The sequence below is a fragment of the Bombus impatiens genome, unplaced genomic scaffold (genome assembly GCF_000188095.3).
Source record: "Bombus impatiens unplaced genomic scaffold, BIMP_2.2 scf_2222, whole genome shotgun sequence".
In the NCBI taxonomy this organism is placed as follows: Eukaryota; Metazoa; Arthropoda; class Insecta; order Hymenoptera; family Apidae; genus Bombus; species Bombus impatiens.
Window position 1 is genome coordinate 106,357 of NT_178641.1, and position 19,318 is coordinate 125,674.

Here is a 19,318-nt window from a genome sequence, read left to right on the forward strand (position 1 = left end):
TCAGAAGAAGCCTGTGAGATTACGTCGCGCGGGGCCAATTGCAAAACGGCGCGATCCGCTCGCCGAGAATTATTCATACGGTGGTCGTGTGGTTATTGTTGTCTGGGAGCGGGCCAGGTAACGAGGCGCGAGTCCGTGGAAATCGTTCCGCGAATATTTCCACGGCTACCAGAATCGTCTGATTAATCGCAACGCGTAATCGTCCCGCAGATTTGTCACGGCTGATAAATCTTGCTAATTACAGGCCGGCGTGTTTCGCGCCAGCTAACCTCTGGCAAGAAACTGTTCCGACTGTTTTCGACCGGTGCGCTAATTAGCGGAACGAGCTAATTACGTGGAAATTATAATCGATCGGACCGCTAGTGTAACCTGCCGATTCAGCTTGCAACGATTTGGTTGGGTCGCGAAAGGGTTGATGCAAGTGATTTAGTGACGCTCGCGTCCATCCGTAATTACGTAGGATAGAGAATTAATGACATTATGTTACGAGAAGAACTCACAAGTTGATATCACTATACTCTATATAATCGATATATAGTATACATTATACGATCAAGAGTTTATAACTCGCATTTATATCCCCGGTGACTATTGTATCGACAAACGTGTCTCAGAACGTGGATAGTACTTCTGGGGTTTTGAACGTCTTTGCCACTTAAAGTTGACAAAGTAGTGGTGTAGGTCAACGTAGAGACTAGGCCCAGAGGGGAAATGAACCTCGTATGAACACAGCGTGCGGATACTGCAGCTCTCTTGCTCAATAACTTTCCAACTAATATTTTATATTTGATATTTTTCATGCGCCAAAAGATGCTGAAAATACAACGAATGAAAAAATGACATTTGAATATTATTAGGACGTGATTGATTCATTTTCTTCTTTACACAGTCACTGACACAAGATTGAAAGGCATGAATCATGCATTATGTGAAGCAGCACATCCATTATGTAGACAATGCGAAGTGTCTGCTTTAACTTGCTGCCGGATTTTTATTTTATTTATCAGTTACGGCCTACATGGAACCTAACACTTTTACATTTATTTTTTTTTTTTTACAAACGCGTTAATTTAAAGTAAAAGCGCAAAGGTAGGGTATCTGCCCACGATTCGTATCTTTCGTCCAATTTTTTGTCCTAGTGGCAGAGTAGTTTTATCCGAACTCGGTAACTGATTGCGTCACGTGTTTATCACGTAATCAGAGTTTGATCGTGAATGATTTATGCTTTACATAACGAGCGTTTAACAAAACGAGCCAAAAGAGAATAATGCAAGCATTGGAGATGTTGACACGTTCGAAAACACGGAAGCTGCAATTCAATTGTTACAATATGTAAAAATCTCTGCGCAGATTAAAAGCTAACGCGAAGAATCGCATTATACGGCAACTTGTCAAGCAGCTGCAAGAACAGCGTCAAACAAATGTGTACATTAGTCGTTCGTAACACATTAACAATGCGGAATAAGATTTCCACATTGTTGGTGATAAAAAAGACAAGCGTGTTGTTATACATGGATCGACGTCGTACGTATTGTGTCGCAATAAATTTTCAAATGGTTTTAAACGATCTTCCTTCTTTTGTGAGCAAATAACTTTTTTACCATTGAAATTTACATCCTTCTATAAAAATCTATTCACACAGTAACTTGTTTGATAATGCGAAATAATATCTTCATAAAGACACAAATTACTTGAATAATAAAGAAAATATCTGATCGCAGAATAAGAAAATACGATCGATAGATAAGCAAATCGCTTTATATCGTCGTACCATTGATATTATATGACGAAATAAATAATTTATAAATATTGGATTATAAAATAATAAGACGCGATAGAGCAATGAAACGGTGATAAAATATAATTTATATCATATTTTGCGTTACTGCCTTGCTAGTAAATACTCGAAAACTCGAATAGGAGATATATTATGCAAACTAAATACCACGGGACACCATAAGAAGGATCGAAAAATTCAACCCCTTTTATGCAAACTTGAGTCAGTCATCGTACTTGAGAGCGTAGTTCTCGGCTCTGGATGATCCACAGTATCTAGTTGATGTGTCGACCAACCGTTCAACAACCAAGTTGCTATTTACATTAATCTTTAGAATTGAAAAACTGGAAATTTACAAAGTTGCGAAATGTAAAGCGTAACGTCGTAGAACTTGAAAAAAGTCACGTTTATGTAATTAAACAGAGGATCTTAACGAAATAGAAAAACCTTTAACATTTCGTACTGCAATAACGATTTCGCGATGACTCTGTTATATCTGAAGAAAGAAAGACTGATAAGAAGATCGATTAGACGCGAACATCAACACATTATCGTAACAATTGCATCACGAGTATCGTTATTATTTGTTATTACGATTATCTGGTTTAATCGTGGTAAGAAGTAACAGAATGACGATTGGCAATTCGATATCCAGTCACGGAGTTGTCGCGATAAAGTCTGCATGATGCGGCCAATCTGCGTGACTTTGGAAAATTAATCCCAATGTTGAACGAATCGATCGAAATGAACGCGTAGACGAGTGTAGAGCGTGTATTTTATTGCAAAGTATAGACATATCGTCGATCTGAAACCACGTGTATTCTGTTCGAAAATTTACACACGGTAAACGAGTTGATTCGCAGAATTATATAAATATAGTAATTTCTCTTAACGCTGGTAGCTACTATTGTTATTACATCCAGAGTTAGAACTATGAAAGTTACTAGCAAAGCCTTATTCGAAACGTTTCGTTTAATAATTTATCTGCGAATAGAAATCTGCAAATGACTGATAGTCAAAGTTTTTATAATATTCTTCATAAACTTTCGTATTAGCGTCTCATTTTTGTACTTCGAAATTGCAAGTTTCCCGGATGAATAACCGTGATATCAGGTGGTCTAGGAATCGTAGAAAGCAATCAGGTTTCAAAAGTTAGTCACGAAGAGTATAATTCTTCCAGCCAAAATAGGTTAATTGTGCAAAGTAGTAGCGTGAGCTAGCTACGAAGTGAAAGGTCCGGGTTCGAATCACAGTAGAACACACTGAACTGTTATTTTGGATTTACCATTATCCCGATTATTTCTAGAATACAGAATGAAATAACTAGACGAAATAGAAAGAAACTATAGTTCCATTTCATTCAGCTTATTATCCGTCGCACGCAGTAGAGAGAAGCTTTTAACGGATCGTCCCACTTCATTCTGGTCATTTACATATTTGCATTTATCGTCGCTTAATTTATCATGCAGAGTTGAAATTGTTAATCTTCCTATTTACATGCATGCGATTAATTTTCACCATTTTATCGTTGAACACTCCGCTTCATTTTACATAATCTTTTTCCTTCGATTTTTCCTCTTTTCTAAAACTAGCGAAGTTGCGGTATAGCGAGTTACGCAATGGTCATTTTTATGATGCATTGGGAAAACCTGGATAACGCGATATCATGTTCCTACTGAATAAATGATGGAATACGATACGTTATGGTTTCGTTGATACGAAATCCGAATTATGTTTTATATGCGAAACACGATAGTAATAATATCGATAGTGCATTAACTTTATCGCGAATATCAAAAATATTTTGCTCGGAGATACGCTTACAAATTTTCTTCGACAAATTACTCAAGTGTAATTACTTCCGTAACGAAATAGAAATATGCCTCTATACAATTTCGATGAGTATTTTAGCAGTTGTGTATTTTGCGGTTGTTTCTGCATAAATATTCGGATCTCACTCGCAGTTAATCTTTGCCAGTGCTAGTCAATAGAGTTTATGCCGTTTAAAAGTAGCGGATATTGAGAAACGGACGAAGCAAGAAGAAAAGTAGGTAATTCGACGCTTGATAGAAATTGCTTGCCGGGTAAAAAAAGGGGGAATGAAAAAAAGTTTATGTCATGACTCATAAAATATCGACTAAACGGCGAAGAAAACTTGCAGAAAATCGTTTACGGCGGTTTACCATAAATTACAAAGTTGCTTAAACTATCTACCCACTTGTCTTTTCCTCATAAAACGTAACATTATTTTCTCCACGGTGCTTCTAAAATAAAAATAAGAAACTAATCGAAGTAATTCGTTATTTCAATAAATAAATCGTCGAAAATGTATTCCTTTTATTCTAGAAGCAACATAGGAAAATTTTCATAAAAATGTCAATCCTCCAAAGATAATTTTAAACAAGACCCTAATATATAAGAAATAGTCAAACCTGATCTTTATCACGACCTACTATGCAGACATCAAAATAGATCGATGGATCCGATAAGCAAGGAGATACGATCGACCTGGTTACGCTATCTCGATGATTTAAGGTGTAGCAGTCATTCGAGTCACTCGATGAATTGAGAACAAGTGATCGCGTTAAAGGCTGATAGATATTCACACGGTAAATCGACGATGGAGTCTGTTTTCGAATTGTGCGCCTCTGGTACAGCGAATTGCCGGACGTGGTTGACGCGCGCGATTGAAAATAGACGCTTCCGGTTTCTCCTGGACACGTGCACGGGATTCAAGGCACGTAATGTGTGCCACGGAACTTGACCGAACCTCACAAAGCGAGAGTTCAATTGAACAGCCGTTGGCGTTCTTCGCGCGATTTGCAGCTGCGAGTAACCGGCACCGATTACGAATTCGTTTTCAACGCCTCTCGTCTCTCGACTCTATTGTTAATAAGTGACGTTCATTTCCTCTATTAGGATTGGAAAGCGAAACGAAGCGATCTTGGAATTGTTCCCGAGCTCGATGCAGTTTCGCAATTACCTTTCTGAAAGATTCTACAGAGAGAGGCAGAAAGAGAGTGAAATACACGAATAAACTTTTTACCCAGATTCTTGGCATAATGAGCCATTTCCATTCGTATTGCTGCGTTGTTTGTATAATAATCGTGTTGCTGTTTGTGGGAATAATTATATGTAATTATATATAATTATCGTATACAATTGTTTCAATTTCTTTTATGGATTTATCATGTCGTTCCACGATCTCGATGCTGTTTTTTGACGATATCGACCTCAAGATATTTACTATCAAATAATATCGATAAAATTATCACAAAGACGCGAGAGAAAAAACACATATAGGAATGATACGAAAAAAAGTTTCAATTAATTTTATCTCTTGTCTGTTTTTGCAAAGTTTGAACACATACGTGTGAAAGATGTCTTATATCAATTAAAAAACAATCCTTGTCATTCTAAATCTGAATCGTCATTACATTTACCTATGGTTTTACCTGCCATTAAGATGAAAATGAAACAGTCCTTGAAATAACATGGATATAGTACAGCGGACTGTTCGAACGAAAGTCACGTTGAGCAAACTTGCTAATTCCATTTGTCGTATCAAGGTAAGCAGAGATTGGTGCAAATGAAAAATCGGATACGCGTATCGACGAGTTGACAATTGGAAAATTGCGAATGCAGAATGCTTTCATGTTAGCATTGAGAAAATTTGAAAGAATTACTTGTTAACATACGATAAAAATCCTATCAGCTGCGAACGTGTTGAACAGCTTTGTGACGCGGTTGGTCTTATCTTATCATCATGGCCGTTGTGACGTTTGCACCTCAGTTCGTTGTTGAATCTCGTAAGCTTCAAGACACCGATGAATCGAGCATCCGGGCATTACGTATCGAGAAATCGCGACTCGCTTCTCGGAAGTGAATCCAGTGCAAGAAGGGTGAAATCAACTTCGTTGATTGCTTTTGATATAACAATGACTATACTATATATGGAACATAGACTCTTAAATATAAAGAGGATAATGGTTCTCTTAATTCTTAATTCTCTGTCGTATAAACTGTGAACGTTACGTAACGCGAAAGACACTGATTTAAACAATATGAAAAAATGATTCCAATGGTCTGTAAACTGGAAATTCTGATATTGTCATGGTAATCTAAATCCTGTGTAAAAAATTAATAAAACTTACCTAATATCTAAGAGAGAAAATCTCTGTTTAGAAAATATCTGTGTCATTTTATCCAATGAAGCGGTAACTGTATTTATTATACTTATTACGCATATATTTTTACCATTTGCTAGATATTTATTGATATTTCCACGACAGGAATAGATATCGCGTTTTTCTTTTTTTGAACGTCATTCCGGAGACTTGCAAACTTTATTTGTTAAAATTTCGTTACCAAACTACGTACTACGATAGTTTTGATACAGTTAAGCGCTATACAAATATTTTTCACACCGATCGTATCTTTTTTCTCATTGTAAAGAAACAGCGAAAAATAGAACGATGAAGCGGATACCAATGAAAATCGCAATGGTAGTACACGTTCATTCACTGGAGTCGCGAGATTATAACTTTATTTCGCTGCTATTTACGCAACTGTGTTCGCCGGTCGTAAAATCGCACGGATAACATTTAATGGATGAAAATGTTAAGCAACGGAACCTACGATCCTGAGAAACAGTAAGGAATACACGCGCGAGATTACACGGCGGGTGTTCGATGGAAAATGTCAGAGCTGGGTGCGCCGTGGTTTGTTATGTGTTTGTTTGCGCGCTATTGTAACACCGTGCAATGTTAAATGCGAACCAAAGAGACAATCCCCGGGCGATTGTTTGTTCTAGAACCCTGGTAATCACGAGATTTCGCGAATAAGCGCTCCCCTGGGAATAATTAGAAGCACAGCGAATCCGTGAAAACGGAGAAATATTTTAGCGAATCTTGGAACACTGGCAAAGTTGGTCTTCTACTCTGCTATTATCTACCACTAATTATACTGCAGATCTTCCACGAGATCTTCGGAGATTGAGAGAGATCTCGCAGAGACTGTCAAGACATCTCGTCTAAAGCAATCGACGACAGAGCGTATCGATGTGTATGGAGATTTTCGAATGCAACAAAGGAAACAATAATCGACTCTTCGATTGTTTCAACGTCTCTTCAAACTTGCCGTTCGTATAGTTGCTAAACGCTAAAGGCAAATTCGATGGTTGGAATCTCGCGTTTCAATCCGAGTTGACAAACTCTACGGAGAAGTTGAAACCATTTCGAAGCTGGATTGTACGAAAATACCGACGTGTACCAGTCTACGGCTACAGAATTCAATTAAATGGGAGACAGTACGGAATTGTTGGGCGCAAGCAACGGCACTACGGCAGAGAATGGCAAAGATCTAGGTGCGCTAAAGCGTCTGCGGTGAAATAAAGTATACGTAGAAGGACTGAAACCGTAATCCGGCCAAGCGAGCCAGTCTCTTGACCTGACATTTAATGCTCTTACACAAGTTGCAACTACCCGTTGCTCTTTGTCCGCCAAGATGGTGCTATTCATCGAAACGATACGAGTAGGCCAAAAGGAGGGACGGGCCAATGATTTTATCGTGTCGCGTTTGAATGTGCTCGACGCACCGCAATTTGCTATTTTCCACGGTATATGTACCATATCAGTTGCGAAATCGACGTTGGTATTGTCTTGTCAGCGGAGATTTGTTGGAACAGACTTTTGCGAATACGACTAGTGATCGTTATTATCATTATTAGCATAGTCCTGAATCGGATATGAGAATTCATCGAATACGCGTGCAATAAACACTCTGTATAATCAGACACGTGCGAGTTCCACCGTGAAATTGAGATTTCCACGGTTCTAGAGGCACGGCGAGCAGATATGGGAAACCTCGCCGGTTACAACGATGGATTGTTCGCACTAGCAAGTCGTGTTCGTCGGGGATTCCAATTCTGAAATTGATTAAATCATTTGACTTGCGGTGGTACACGTCCGGTGCTTACTACCAAGTACAAATCCGAAACACTTGCTAACTTTGATAGATTCGAAATCGAGTTTGACCGGAACAGAATGTGCGCGACGATGTCTTGTAGACGTATCTATACGTTGTACAAGGTTTAATTGGAGTTAAGTGAAACGAATTACTATGTAGTAAACAAATTAAGTATAGCGGTGCCGATGTCACGGCACTGGCTGATAAAGGAAATCGAATAACTGGAGAATGAAAAGAGACAATTTTAACCTGTGTTTCTTCGCGATACAGAAGAAAAACATGAGAATTAATGGTACGATGATTCAGAGTGCGTCGACTATCTTTAACTGCTGCTCAGCAGCGAGACCGTTCTCAAAATATTTAATTATACGATCAGTGAGGCTTCTTTCAACCGTGGAATCTTTTCCAAGTTCTGGCAAATAATCTTTCTTTAAAAATAAAAAATAAAGTGAATTCCTATGTAAAGCTTTTCAAAAAATTATCTTCCAGAGATAAGTAATCTAAGCGACTGGTTAACTGGTGCGTGTTGCACGATTTAATGGGTTAACGGGTTTCGTTCGATGCGACGACTTTCGACTATCGCGGCGAATCAACGATCAGGAGAGAACCGAGTAACTTACAGGATCAGAAATGAAACATTATGATAGTACGGGCCTCGTGCGTTGCGTGGGTCATTGAGAGTGTCACGCGTGACGTGGGAGCGTGTGTACGCAGAGGTATGTCAGAGAAAATACGGCGGAAACACGCACCAGCCGGCGGCACCAGCGAGGGAAAAGAATGAAAGAGAAGGGACATCGTCGAGGAGAAAAGAAGACCACGTACAAGCCAGACGGTAATTTTTCTAATTTGTTGTTATCCCCAGACAAGTTGAATTATGGCATGGGAGAGTCTGCTACTAGAAACCCACTGAGAATATACTACGTTTATATCACATTAGAACAGGAAAATATTATTTTATTGTATGATATGTTGATACTTGGATTTATATGCAGTTTGCTATTAAAAGAGTCGTTATTATTGGAATAACGATCAAGCGATATTAACTAATAAATGGAATAGAGACAAGGTAATCGATAAAACAAACGATTCGTGGAATGTATATACTTTTTTCAAATCTACAAAATACTTCGTACGTTTATCGCTAGTTTTCTGAATTGTCTTTTTATTTACTACAAGGTGCAATGTGCAGTGGTAGTTATGTTCGTTATAGAATAATTTTATGGCTAGGATATAATGAAGAAATTGAACAAAAGGATCGCGAAGGACGACGAAGAATGCATTCCATACATTGCTTCGAAATGACGCGTCCCTACTTCTTTTATAACCATAGGATTTTCTCAAACACATCGACTTAATGAATCTTTAATCGGTCATTGCGCCTACGCTAAGAAGTATTTCTAAAAATAACGTAAAAGCTTGATGTTACTTGAAGATTATGGTTTTCAAAAAATAGAAAATACGTTGCACTATGTTTGCCCGAATAAAAATTTTAAATTTCCGATAAATGAGTAAACATCCTCGCTATGACAAACACAGTTGCTCGAAAACTACGAATTATAGGAATCCAATATTCCAACTGCCAACTGCATTTTTCATGCACTTCCTACCATACCATTTTGCTTTTAGATCCATACGCTGGAATATATGCACACACATACTGAAGGATCGCAAAGGACCAAGCAGGAGAAAGAAGTAAACGTTGCTGGCGAGTCGAAATCTTGTATTCGCTGGACTAAGCCGAAGATATTTATCAGCAGAGATTAAAACGGGACTTTCCGTGTGTAACTGCATAAATTTAACTTTCCTGCTATGTATATGCACCAACACATATCCAGATACCGTAACTTTTCGGTCCGGTCGACGAATACCACGAGCAGCATCCGAGACAAGAATTAATATGACAATCTCTACGACTTAAATCTCGAATGGTCCTCGAACGAACAATATTCGAGTATATTGCAAGCAATACAAAATACTATACTACGCTATTTATAACACAAAAAATATTAAATTATATTACTGCATTATTATCTGTATTCTATAATACATATTCGTACCCTCATAGTTATAGAATTAAAACGATTAATACCTTTGATGATACACGTTCAAAAATGTTTATAAACGAGAGAGAATAATTTAGGATTGTAATTTACAGTTCGCAATCTATATTTTATAGTGCAATAATTTATCTTAACTCGATATGTCGTTTATTATCGAGCAATTTATATGCTACCACGTGCATATGAATCAGAATCGAACAGAGCTTATCAAGCAGGTATTCCTTTTCTTCCTTGTCGTTATCGCGATTGATTGTTTGTACAGGCAATACCAGTTAATAAAACATTCCGACAAATGCTTAGCTGCTAATATCACTCGTAAAAGCGTCACAAGTAAACGTAAAGATTCGATTTTACGATGCTATTAGGTTTAGAATTAAAGAAGTAAGTAACAGGAATTATAACGAGGATAATAAAAGGCGTAAAAACAGTTTTTGCCTATCAGATACGATTCATATAATATAATAAACAGAAGCGTAAATTATTCGAGTTCGATTTTCGCGACATTTGTACAGAAAGCGAGGAGAGAATAATTTCATGGATTAAACAGCTGACACTTTTGTATCAGTGATAAAACCATTCTATCTGATAACGATAAACGAAGGTTAGAAGAAGGATTTCGACGATGACGAAGATACAGAACTTCAAAAGCTTGGAAATATTCAACAAATATTAAGAAAAAATCGGAAAGATAAATACGAATCTATTGGATTATATTAAAATTTCTGCTGGAAATTCTTTGGTTTAAATATGCAAATCTACGTTTAACTACTTAATAGTTACAACATTCGCATAATGCTACTTTTCGAAAATATTATCGATGTAAATGCAGATTTTGGAGAAGGATATTTTATATTATTATATAATATTTACATTATTTGCGAGGGGCAAGTTCAATTATTTATGATTTAACAATAAATATAGTCCAACAAAATCTCCATTAGTATAATATCGAAACCTCGAAGGAATATTCCTAGAAATTTCAGGAAACTCCGCAATTTATAATATTTTAATTCCATTAAAATTCCATTAAAATTCCATTAAAATATTATAAATTCATTCTTCGCTCGTAATACGCTCACACGTAAGCTCGCACTTTTTTGCAAGTATTTGTACTCAATCCATCACGAAACAACACCCTGCATAAAGCTTCTAGCTGAAACAACCCACCCACGATAAGATCATCACATGTTAACGACGTTTAATCGCCATACTATTAATCTCCGCGTTTACGACGATCGCTAAGAGTTTAAAACACGGTCGAAACTTTTGACCACGCTATCGCTTTCGATGCAGTTGCTAACACGATAAACTTCCCCTATATTTTCTCATTGAGTGTTGCATATATAATGTATACATACGTGTACGGCCACGGAATCGTTCCGCAACGATGAGAAAAAGCGGATGAGTCAGCTGCTTCTTTCGCAACTTTCTAACGTCATTTACACGCTCGCCAATCCATGTCCGATCGTTCACATGCAACTCCACGATGAACACAGACTATCTATGCAAAACGAACGCGATCCCTCGATAATTCCATGTATTCCATGTTTTCGTTGCACGAGAATTGAAGTTCAGGTACACGTGATTGGAATCGAAACAAATATTCCAAATCCATTTGGTCCATTCCTCCGAATATCGGCGTAATATTCGAATAAAGTTCGACACAAATGTAAAGTCATCTTGTTGCAATGTTTTATAAAACTAAGAATTTTACGCGCGCGTTGCGACAATTTTTCGAAAATAGATGGAATGAGACAAAGGTCTCTCGAATAAAATATCGTGACAAAGTGTCGGAAACTTGTGGCTCGCTATCTGTAGAATGCTACTGGCTTAATTAAGCCAACTCGCCTTCAGATTAACGTTTCATAATGAAATTTGTGACTCTAAAATTTCAATTATATCCTAAGGATTCGCGGGAGTTTCATTTCTTGAAAAATTAAAAGGTCGCTAAAGTCCTGGATCGCCTTAATCACATTACCCTTGAATGCGAACTGAGAGAAAACGCTACAAAACGTTTTACGAAATGCCCGTGGCAGAACCAGTAACGATCGCTTTAATTCCGAGTTTCGAAGTATCTTGAAATAATTTTTAGAATGTAAATTAATTTAAAAAAAAATCGTACGATTAAAATAAACACGCTCGCCGTAATACAGACGTTACAAGTAATTTAAACGTTTCTTCCTATATTTTGTGCCCCTATATTAATTAAATAAACGAGACGTTTAGAGACGCAGTAATTTAGAATCAAAATTCTTCTTTAGAAGTAGCAACTCTATAAAAGACTTTTTATATTTTCTTTTCCTCTCGTACGTGGCACTCGAGCGGAGCAGGTCGAGTTTCATCAAAGAAAATTGCTGCTTTGATAAAGCCTCGTTTTTCACGTTTTCCTAACGCGCCATTCAAGGCATGAACTTGAAATAATCCAATTACGTTAATTTGACGACTCTCTTCATACAGAATTTCAATAAAGAGGATTCTTCGCCTTTTAGCTGCCTTTTCACAGTCCTTTAAATCTGAAAATTGGACATTATTCCGTGACAACGCCACAGATTCACTTTAAATTCCGTCGGAATACCCAGACTAACAAAAATAATGCATCGAGAATTGTGTATAAAATAAAAAAAGATATAGGGGAACTTTGATCTCTTTCGTTGCTCACATAAATTCACTACTCAGGCTAAGACGCTAGAAATTATGCAGAGAATACTATCGTACCTTCGTACTATTCTCGATTAAAGTACTGCTACAAGTTGAACACCTCGCATATTTCAACGCTACAACTACCAACAACTAAAGTATAAGCTTGTACCAAAGAAATAAAAAATGAAGTGCGAAAAGACACTCTAGAGACACTATGGAGTTCTACGAGCTCTAGCATTAATACGACCTATCGATCACAAAGAAGATATGCAGATAGAAAGACTCGTGTCGTAACGGTTTATAGCAAATTGTCACGGCCTGTATTGTACTTTCTATTGACCGACTAGAACCAACTGGAAACATCCTTGAATATATCGGGATCATTTACATGCATCCAGTTCTCTTTTCACCACAGATACTCGCGGTTAACTTTGTGGTTAATTGCTCTCGTGGTTCGCACCTTTATTTTTTAACTTTTATTTCGTCCAAGGAAGCATTTTGACTCGATATATACAGAGACCAAGTCGAACGGTTTCTTAGATACCTGGTCGGGACTCGGCGAAGCGAGTCTAACGAGACCCTTAAACTTAAATCACTCTGTTTACCGATACTGTATTCACGTTGTTTGCATGCGTATAATAAACTGTGAATCGAGTATTCGAGAGGAATTTGCAATGTCGTTGAAATTTACTTTTCGCAATTTTCTCTTTAGTAGATTCGGATCGAAGAGCAGTTAGAAGAAATAAAATTTCATTTTTCGTCATTCCGACCAATTGCAACGTTTCCAAAGTTTCTTTACGCGTCATCTGATAGATTAATTCTCCTAATTTCTCAAAAAAAGACTCGTTGTTCGATCCAATTCTAAAAAACGTTATTCTATAGTTTAAGAAAGCGTCCGAGTATTAGTGAGACTGACTGTATGAAAATATTACAGTAAGTACAATGGTGTGCGAGTGTTAGGTCGTCCGAAAAGTGTCGTTCTTTCACTGACCCTTCTTTCACAACGATGCATCTGTATACAAACATGAAACCTAATCCGTCGAACGTTGTGATGTTTATTTTGATAGAGCGAAATGAATCATAAGTGATTCGATAAGATAATATAGAACGGAAAATATTGTGCATCCATCATTACCTTACAAAAAGAAAGAAACTTTCCGGACGACCTAATACTTTTTGTAGCCATTGTAGAATAGCTATCTACAGTCTGGTCGTGTCATTTGTTTGATCATGGTCATAAAAATTTGAATTTGCATAAAGATCGGTAGCCTCAAGGACGCATTGTCAGATACGCGAAGGATACTGATTTTTCTGTACTTACTACGAGCAGATCTGAACGTGCTGCTGATGAAGGCGGAAGCAACGAGTCCGCATTATTCTCCCTCTTTCTCTGCCCGGCTCTCGCTGCCCTCTCCTCGACGTGACGGCCACGAGAGAGTAGCCTTTCGAAGTCTTGGCCGGTCACGCTTGTCCACGCGTTCTATATCTTCCTTCTTTTTCTCCCGTGCCTTTCACTCTTTCGCCTTTCTTCCTCTATCACGTGATCTCTGTCCCTCAGTTTTGTCTCTTCCCTTCGATTACGGGGTTCGCACTACACCCGCGAGCCACAACACACGGTACCCATGGCGACGCGTTCTCTCGCCATTTACGTTGTCTCTCCTCCTAATGTTCTTCCGCTCCCGATCTACGAAATCGTCCCGTCTCTTTAATTCATTTGCATTCAACGGTATGACACACAACCGACGACCAACGTAGTTACAGAAGACAAAGAAGGTATAATACTCGCAAGGTTAAGCGTGAACCGATGCGGAATATGAAAATTATGGAGAAAATAAATATAGCGAGAAAGATCATGGAAGAGAACATTCATATTTTTTAACGAACTATGTTAATAAAAAGACGATATATCTGTTTTACTGACACGTAATTACACCTAACCGCGAACTTTTTCAATTACAATGAAATACAGGAAAGTTTACAGAAAAATATTTCTTTGCATCGTTACAAACCATAACAAACGTTACTTATTTACCGAAAAATTCTGCTTCCAAGAAACATTTAGAGCTATTTGGTAATTAGCTGAAGCAGTTTATTACGTATACTGATATTGGTCAAGGTTGCTTATCGGTTTACCGAATCCTTTCTAATATACCAAACAACCTCAGCCATTAATCGGTCGAAATTTTCAATCCGATCGATCGATTATTTCTTGCGACTGGCGAGAATCGATCGTGATCGATATCGAATACTTAACCGATAGTATATATCCTTCGCACGCCATTGTCATAGCAGTTTCTTTCTTTGTTCAACATTATTAGTCAGCGATTACCGAGTGAACGCTTATCGAGGAGGAAAGTTTTCTGTCGAGGGAACTTGTTGCTCGATCATTTAAATCTGTGAATTTCTTACTTCGATAACTACAGCATGGTATCGAGGCAAGCGTTTCTTTCCTCGATACACGTGTTCATCGAACGAGATCATATAGAAATCGATACTCTTACGCCTAGATTCACAAGCAGGGAAACGTCGATAACAGATCGACGGACAAGCGGTTTAAATATCGAAATTCATCGTAATTATCGACTGAATGAAACAGAATTGCACGGCTGATTGTTAATCATACACTTGTTCGAGTACATAGCCAAACGTTGGATTTCAGACTAACAAGTACAGATATAAGTAGCTAAAAAAGAGAAAAAGTCTCGTTGATGAGAGAATAGCGACTAACAGGGCGAAGAATTTTTTTCATTAGAAAGAGAAAATTGAAAAGAATTGTTAAAAATTTGCTATGTAAACTTCGATATCGATACGACGCTTAAAATGTTCTAAAAAGGCTATTATATCATTGTAATATTACTTTATTTTCGTGTACAAGAATTATATATAACCAGCAGATATTTATGTATATATATAATAATTACTACTACTACAACATGATACACAGAATATGACTTGTTACTACAATATTGTGATACACTATCGCATACATCGGTACGGCAATATTATTATTGACATATAGTGGTAATTACGCTATGGCAATCATAACATCACTACCTTCGTTACTTCTGTAAACATAATAGTAAGTTTCTGAACTAGCCGATATACTGTGGCAATATACTTGTGGCAACCACCAAACTATTCTCAAACAAATGCAACAGATGAAAATTAAAGAAAATACATCTTTAAAATGTTTCTACGATTCTATGAACCGAATAAAAGTCGTCATCGGTAGAGAATTCGGAAATAATCGAAAGAAACACTTTTCGAAAATTCTCGGTATATCAGAGAGAAAGAGAGAAAGAGAGAGAGAGAGAGAGAGAGAGAGAGAGAAAGATCATAGTAAACATTCCTGAAATAATAAGAAACAATCGTGACGCATACCCGAAATCCATAGACAGAGGTCGACGCAACGTGAAAACCGAGAGACATCGATAATCAACACGCTGCTGACCGAAAAAAAACAATGCCCGCGATTTGGGTTAGGTTGCACAATGAGGCTTTTGTCACAATTCCTTCGTAAAAACAGATAATAAGCTAACCTTCGAAACGTCTGTGCTTGTTGGATGCAAACGAATTAACGATCTGTTGACTTTCGTCTGCTCCACGCAAGAACCGTCACTGGTCGTCTGTCATGTGCACACGTTAGTATCGTAGTTGGTTTCGTAGTTGGCGGAAGTTTTCAAATTCACTGGTTCGAAGCGCGGACGATATTAAAGTTCGACAATGCGCACTGTAAGACGCTCGGCGCGAGACTGACTACGCGAGTCGTGCACGTACCCTTGCTGTTTCGGAGTGTCGCGCCGTCTACCAATCAGTGCCACGGATTCCTGCGTAGGTATGCGTTCGCGCATGCGCAACGACGCGTCGAGCGGTCGCTTGCCGATCGCGAGCCCGTGATGCCACTGTTAAGGATAATAGTACTTTCTGAATTATGTATACATATTGCGATTAATAGATCGTAATTTAATAGGCCGTGTAAGATCCAATATACTAAATAGAAACTTCCATATCGATTATTACCAAAGTTTTTCTTTCTTATTTATCTCCTTTGTTAAATGTTCCTAATTCTCGAATACAATCGATTACAGCGGTGTCTCAATTATCGAACGATTGATATGGGCCGAACATATCTCGAATAATCGAAAACTCGAATAGTACGGAAGGATCCATGGCTGTTAATAAATCGTGCAACAAAATTGTAAAAAACATTCTGGTCGTATATGTATTTAAGTTTGATTAACTATTTGATTGATTGAACGTTTGATTTCCTTGACAATATCTCGCTACATACACTTTCGTATTCCTTATATTAACTTATGTTACTTTCGGAAAAAATGGAGTCATGGTAAAGTTCAAAGCGACTCGAATAATACGGAACTTCGATTAAACAGTGTTCGGATAACCAAAACTCCACAGTGCATTCTTTTCTAAAAGTTTACAGTGAACCGTATGGATTCCGATATAATTATCGGCAATCACTGGAATGTTCTATTGCTGCTGTATGTGTGATGTGTAGTGCCTTGGTGTGCGAGCATGAGTAAATCTCTGGACAGTGTTCTCTTAAGCCTTCTTGGTAAGTTTAATCACCAAACTTATAATATACACAATATACACGTATGCTATATTAATTATTATGAAATATATTATATATATACATTTTATAATACATTCTTTCTGCTTGACTTTTGAAAAATTCAAATAATCGCGGAAATTAGTTTTTAGAAGTAACAAAAGATAAAGGGAGGTGCAACAAAAAATTAATGAGTCCCACCTTCTGCTAGGGACAGCTACTTAAATAAAGTAAAAGCATATTTTTATGCGTCCCGTTTATTAATTACGTGCCACGTCACGGACGTAATTTAATCACTCTCTGTCGTGCAATTTTCATTATAAGGAAATAAATTTTCACACACTAAATGTATTCTTTCATGACCAAACTTTCTTTTGCTCACGGTACTCTTAACGTGTAATTTTGAAACACGCGTACGATTCACCGTGTTATCATCGCGTCGTTCTTTGATGATTGATGACAAAGGTGACAGAGAGAGAAAAAAAGAAATTATTTTACATCCTTGAAAAATGCAAATAATCGACGAAGAAAGAATTATCGACGAACATATTTCACGTGCGCTTGACATACAGGTTTTTGAAACGAGTATAGAGGACTGGCGCAGGTACAGATTACAGCGCAAACAAAGTTATAAAAATAGTGGAACCAGAAACTCTCTGGAACAGCGTGAAAAAAAAACACTATAACCGTTCCAAAAGTTATATCGTGACAAATTTATCAGATACAAATGCAAAGGTATTCCTAGAAAATCGAGGAGCGATCGTCAAAATCATTCGTTGAAATATTGCAAGTGGCGACAAAAATATAAACGTACGTTTGATTTGTCCGTAAATCGAATTGGAGCAAATCGGATAGATTGTATTTGATTAAAGGGATTGCAATCCTCTGCCAGTGAGAAATTGATTCTGGCCCGCAAGCTATAAAGGAATAGCAATTCGAGTAATTTGCAAAACAAATTAAACGTTTTCGTTGACTATACTTGCCGTGATTTATTATTAACAGGGAAAAATTAGAATTACAGGTGTGATAGAATTACAACGATGACTTTTTACCTCTCTTAACCTGTTAAAGTTATTGAAAGTAATACTATCCTTTAATGATATTTAATCTTTTTTTTTTATTATCAGTCGCGAGTACTCGGAGGATGTTTATAACTAGGAGCTAAAAATCGTTTCGATAATTACAGTGATTGAAGGCAAACTGTTTAACTGAAATTACTTCTTTCTTTGTACAAATGCTATAGTCGATACTTATTTTCTTGAAATAGAAACAATATAACAGCTCTAGATTTTCCGAAGGATACTTTCCGAAGGATTTTTTAAAGATATTGGTTACTACTCATTATAGATACGTTCTGTCCTACTTACGATTAGCGTTCTCACCACGGTCGCTAATAACCTTACAAGGTGTATATGACCTTAAAAACACATAATGAGAATAACAACGAAATAGGTGAAAGAACATCGTCGCTGTATTTTAATAGTTACGAGATCATCCGTATTTGGATAAATCACGAATTAAGGGTTAATGAACGAAACAAATTACCGATGCGAATCGACGTTTTGCCACGGTTTGGTGCTTCGACGCGAAAGTACGTAGGAGGATGCGCTTTTCCGGATGTGCACGCACGTGTATCTAACGAAACAGGAAAATCTCTGCACCACGGTTCACTACGGTATACACGATTCGCCTCGTTACGAAGGATGAGCCCGAAAATTGTGTTTCCGTAGCAATGAACTAATTACCGTAATAATCAGCGCTTATTAACTTACATAAAATCCTTTCTCTGCAAGCTCGAGCAACATGGATCGCGCACTCTTCGCCTCGATTTGATTTGATTACGATAAACAGTCGGTTGTTTGCTTTTCGCCATTCTTTTGTATTTTATAAGAAAAAATTGGTTCAGACATCGTACAATTTTTCGTTGCTGTTAGACGAAGAGTGGCCAACATCAGAGAAATTAGAACGACAGCCATGTTTTGGCTGTTAACGCGTTGCTTCGTGCTTATAATAATTCTTTTATTCCGTTTGCTAGATTATTTCATATCTTTAGACCCAACTTCTAGAGACAACAATTATTGCGAGTTTTTATTTGCTCCAAATAGCTGAAAAATTGAGGAAACGAAACGGAATTACGTTAACTTGCCTCGTCCTCATAGAATTTCTTAAAAAACGCGTGGCAGAGTTTAAGAAAAATTACGAGGTTCTATATTCTTATGGAATTACAGTCTCCTGAAATAACATTCGTCGATAATATTGATTTATTTGTGCAAGAGACCCTTAGTTCGCTATGGTTTTCATAAT

At 37.4% G+C, this 19,318-nt stretch overlaps 1 protein-coding gene and 1 long non-coding RNA gene across 4 annotated transcripts in view; one reads left to right on the forward strand and one right to left on the reverse strand.

Annotated features, from left to right (window-relative positions):
* LOC100744232 (mucin-17) overlaps nt 1-16,236 on the reverse strand; it is a 51,195-nt gene extending 34,959 nt beyond the window's left edge. For 2 of the 3 annotated variants that reach the window (XM_012393146.3, XM_012393142.3), the window contains exons 1-2: nt 15,984-16,236; nt 13,766-14,128 (exon numbers count right to left, since the gene is read on the reverse strand). The gene's annotated coding sequence lies outside the window, so the exon portion shown is untranslated. Of the gene's footprint in view, nt 1-13,765; nt 14,129-15,825; nt 15,888-15,983 lie in introns of all 3 variants that reach the window. The other variant, XM_033324379.1, reaches the window with a different exon arrangement.
* Nucleotides 4,211-9,758, forward strand: LOC112213933. Its single transcript, XR_002947853.2, has 2 exons — nt 4,211-8,576; nt 9,371-9,758. It is a non-coding gene; the product is annotated as an uncharacterized LOC112213933 (long non-coding RNA).
* Nucleotides 16,237-19,318: the final 3,082 nt, after the last annotated feature.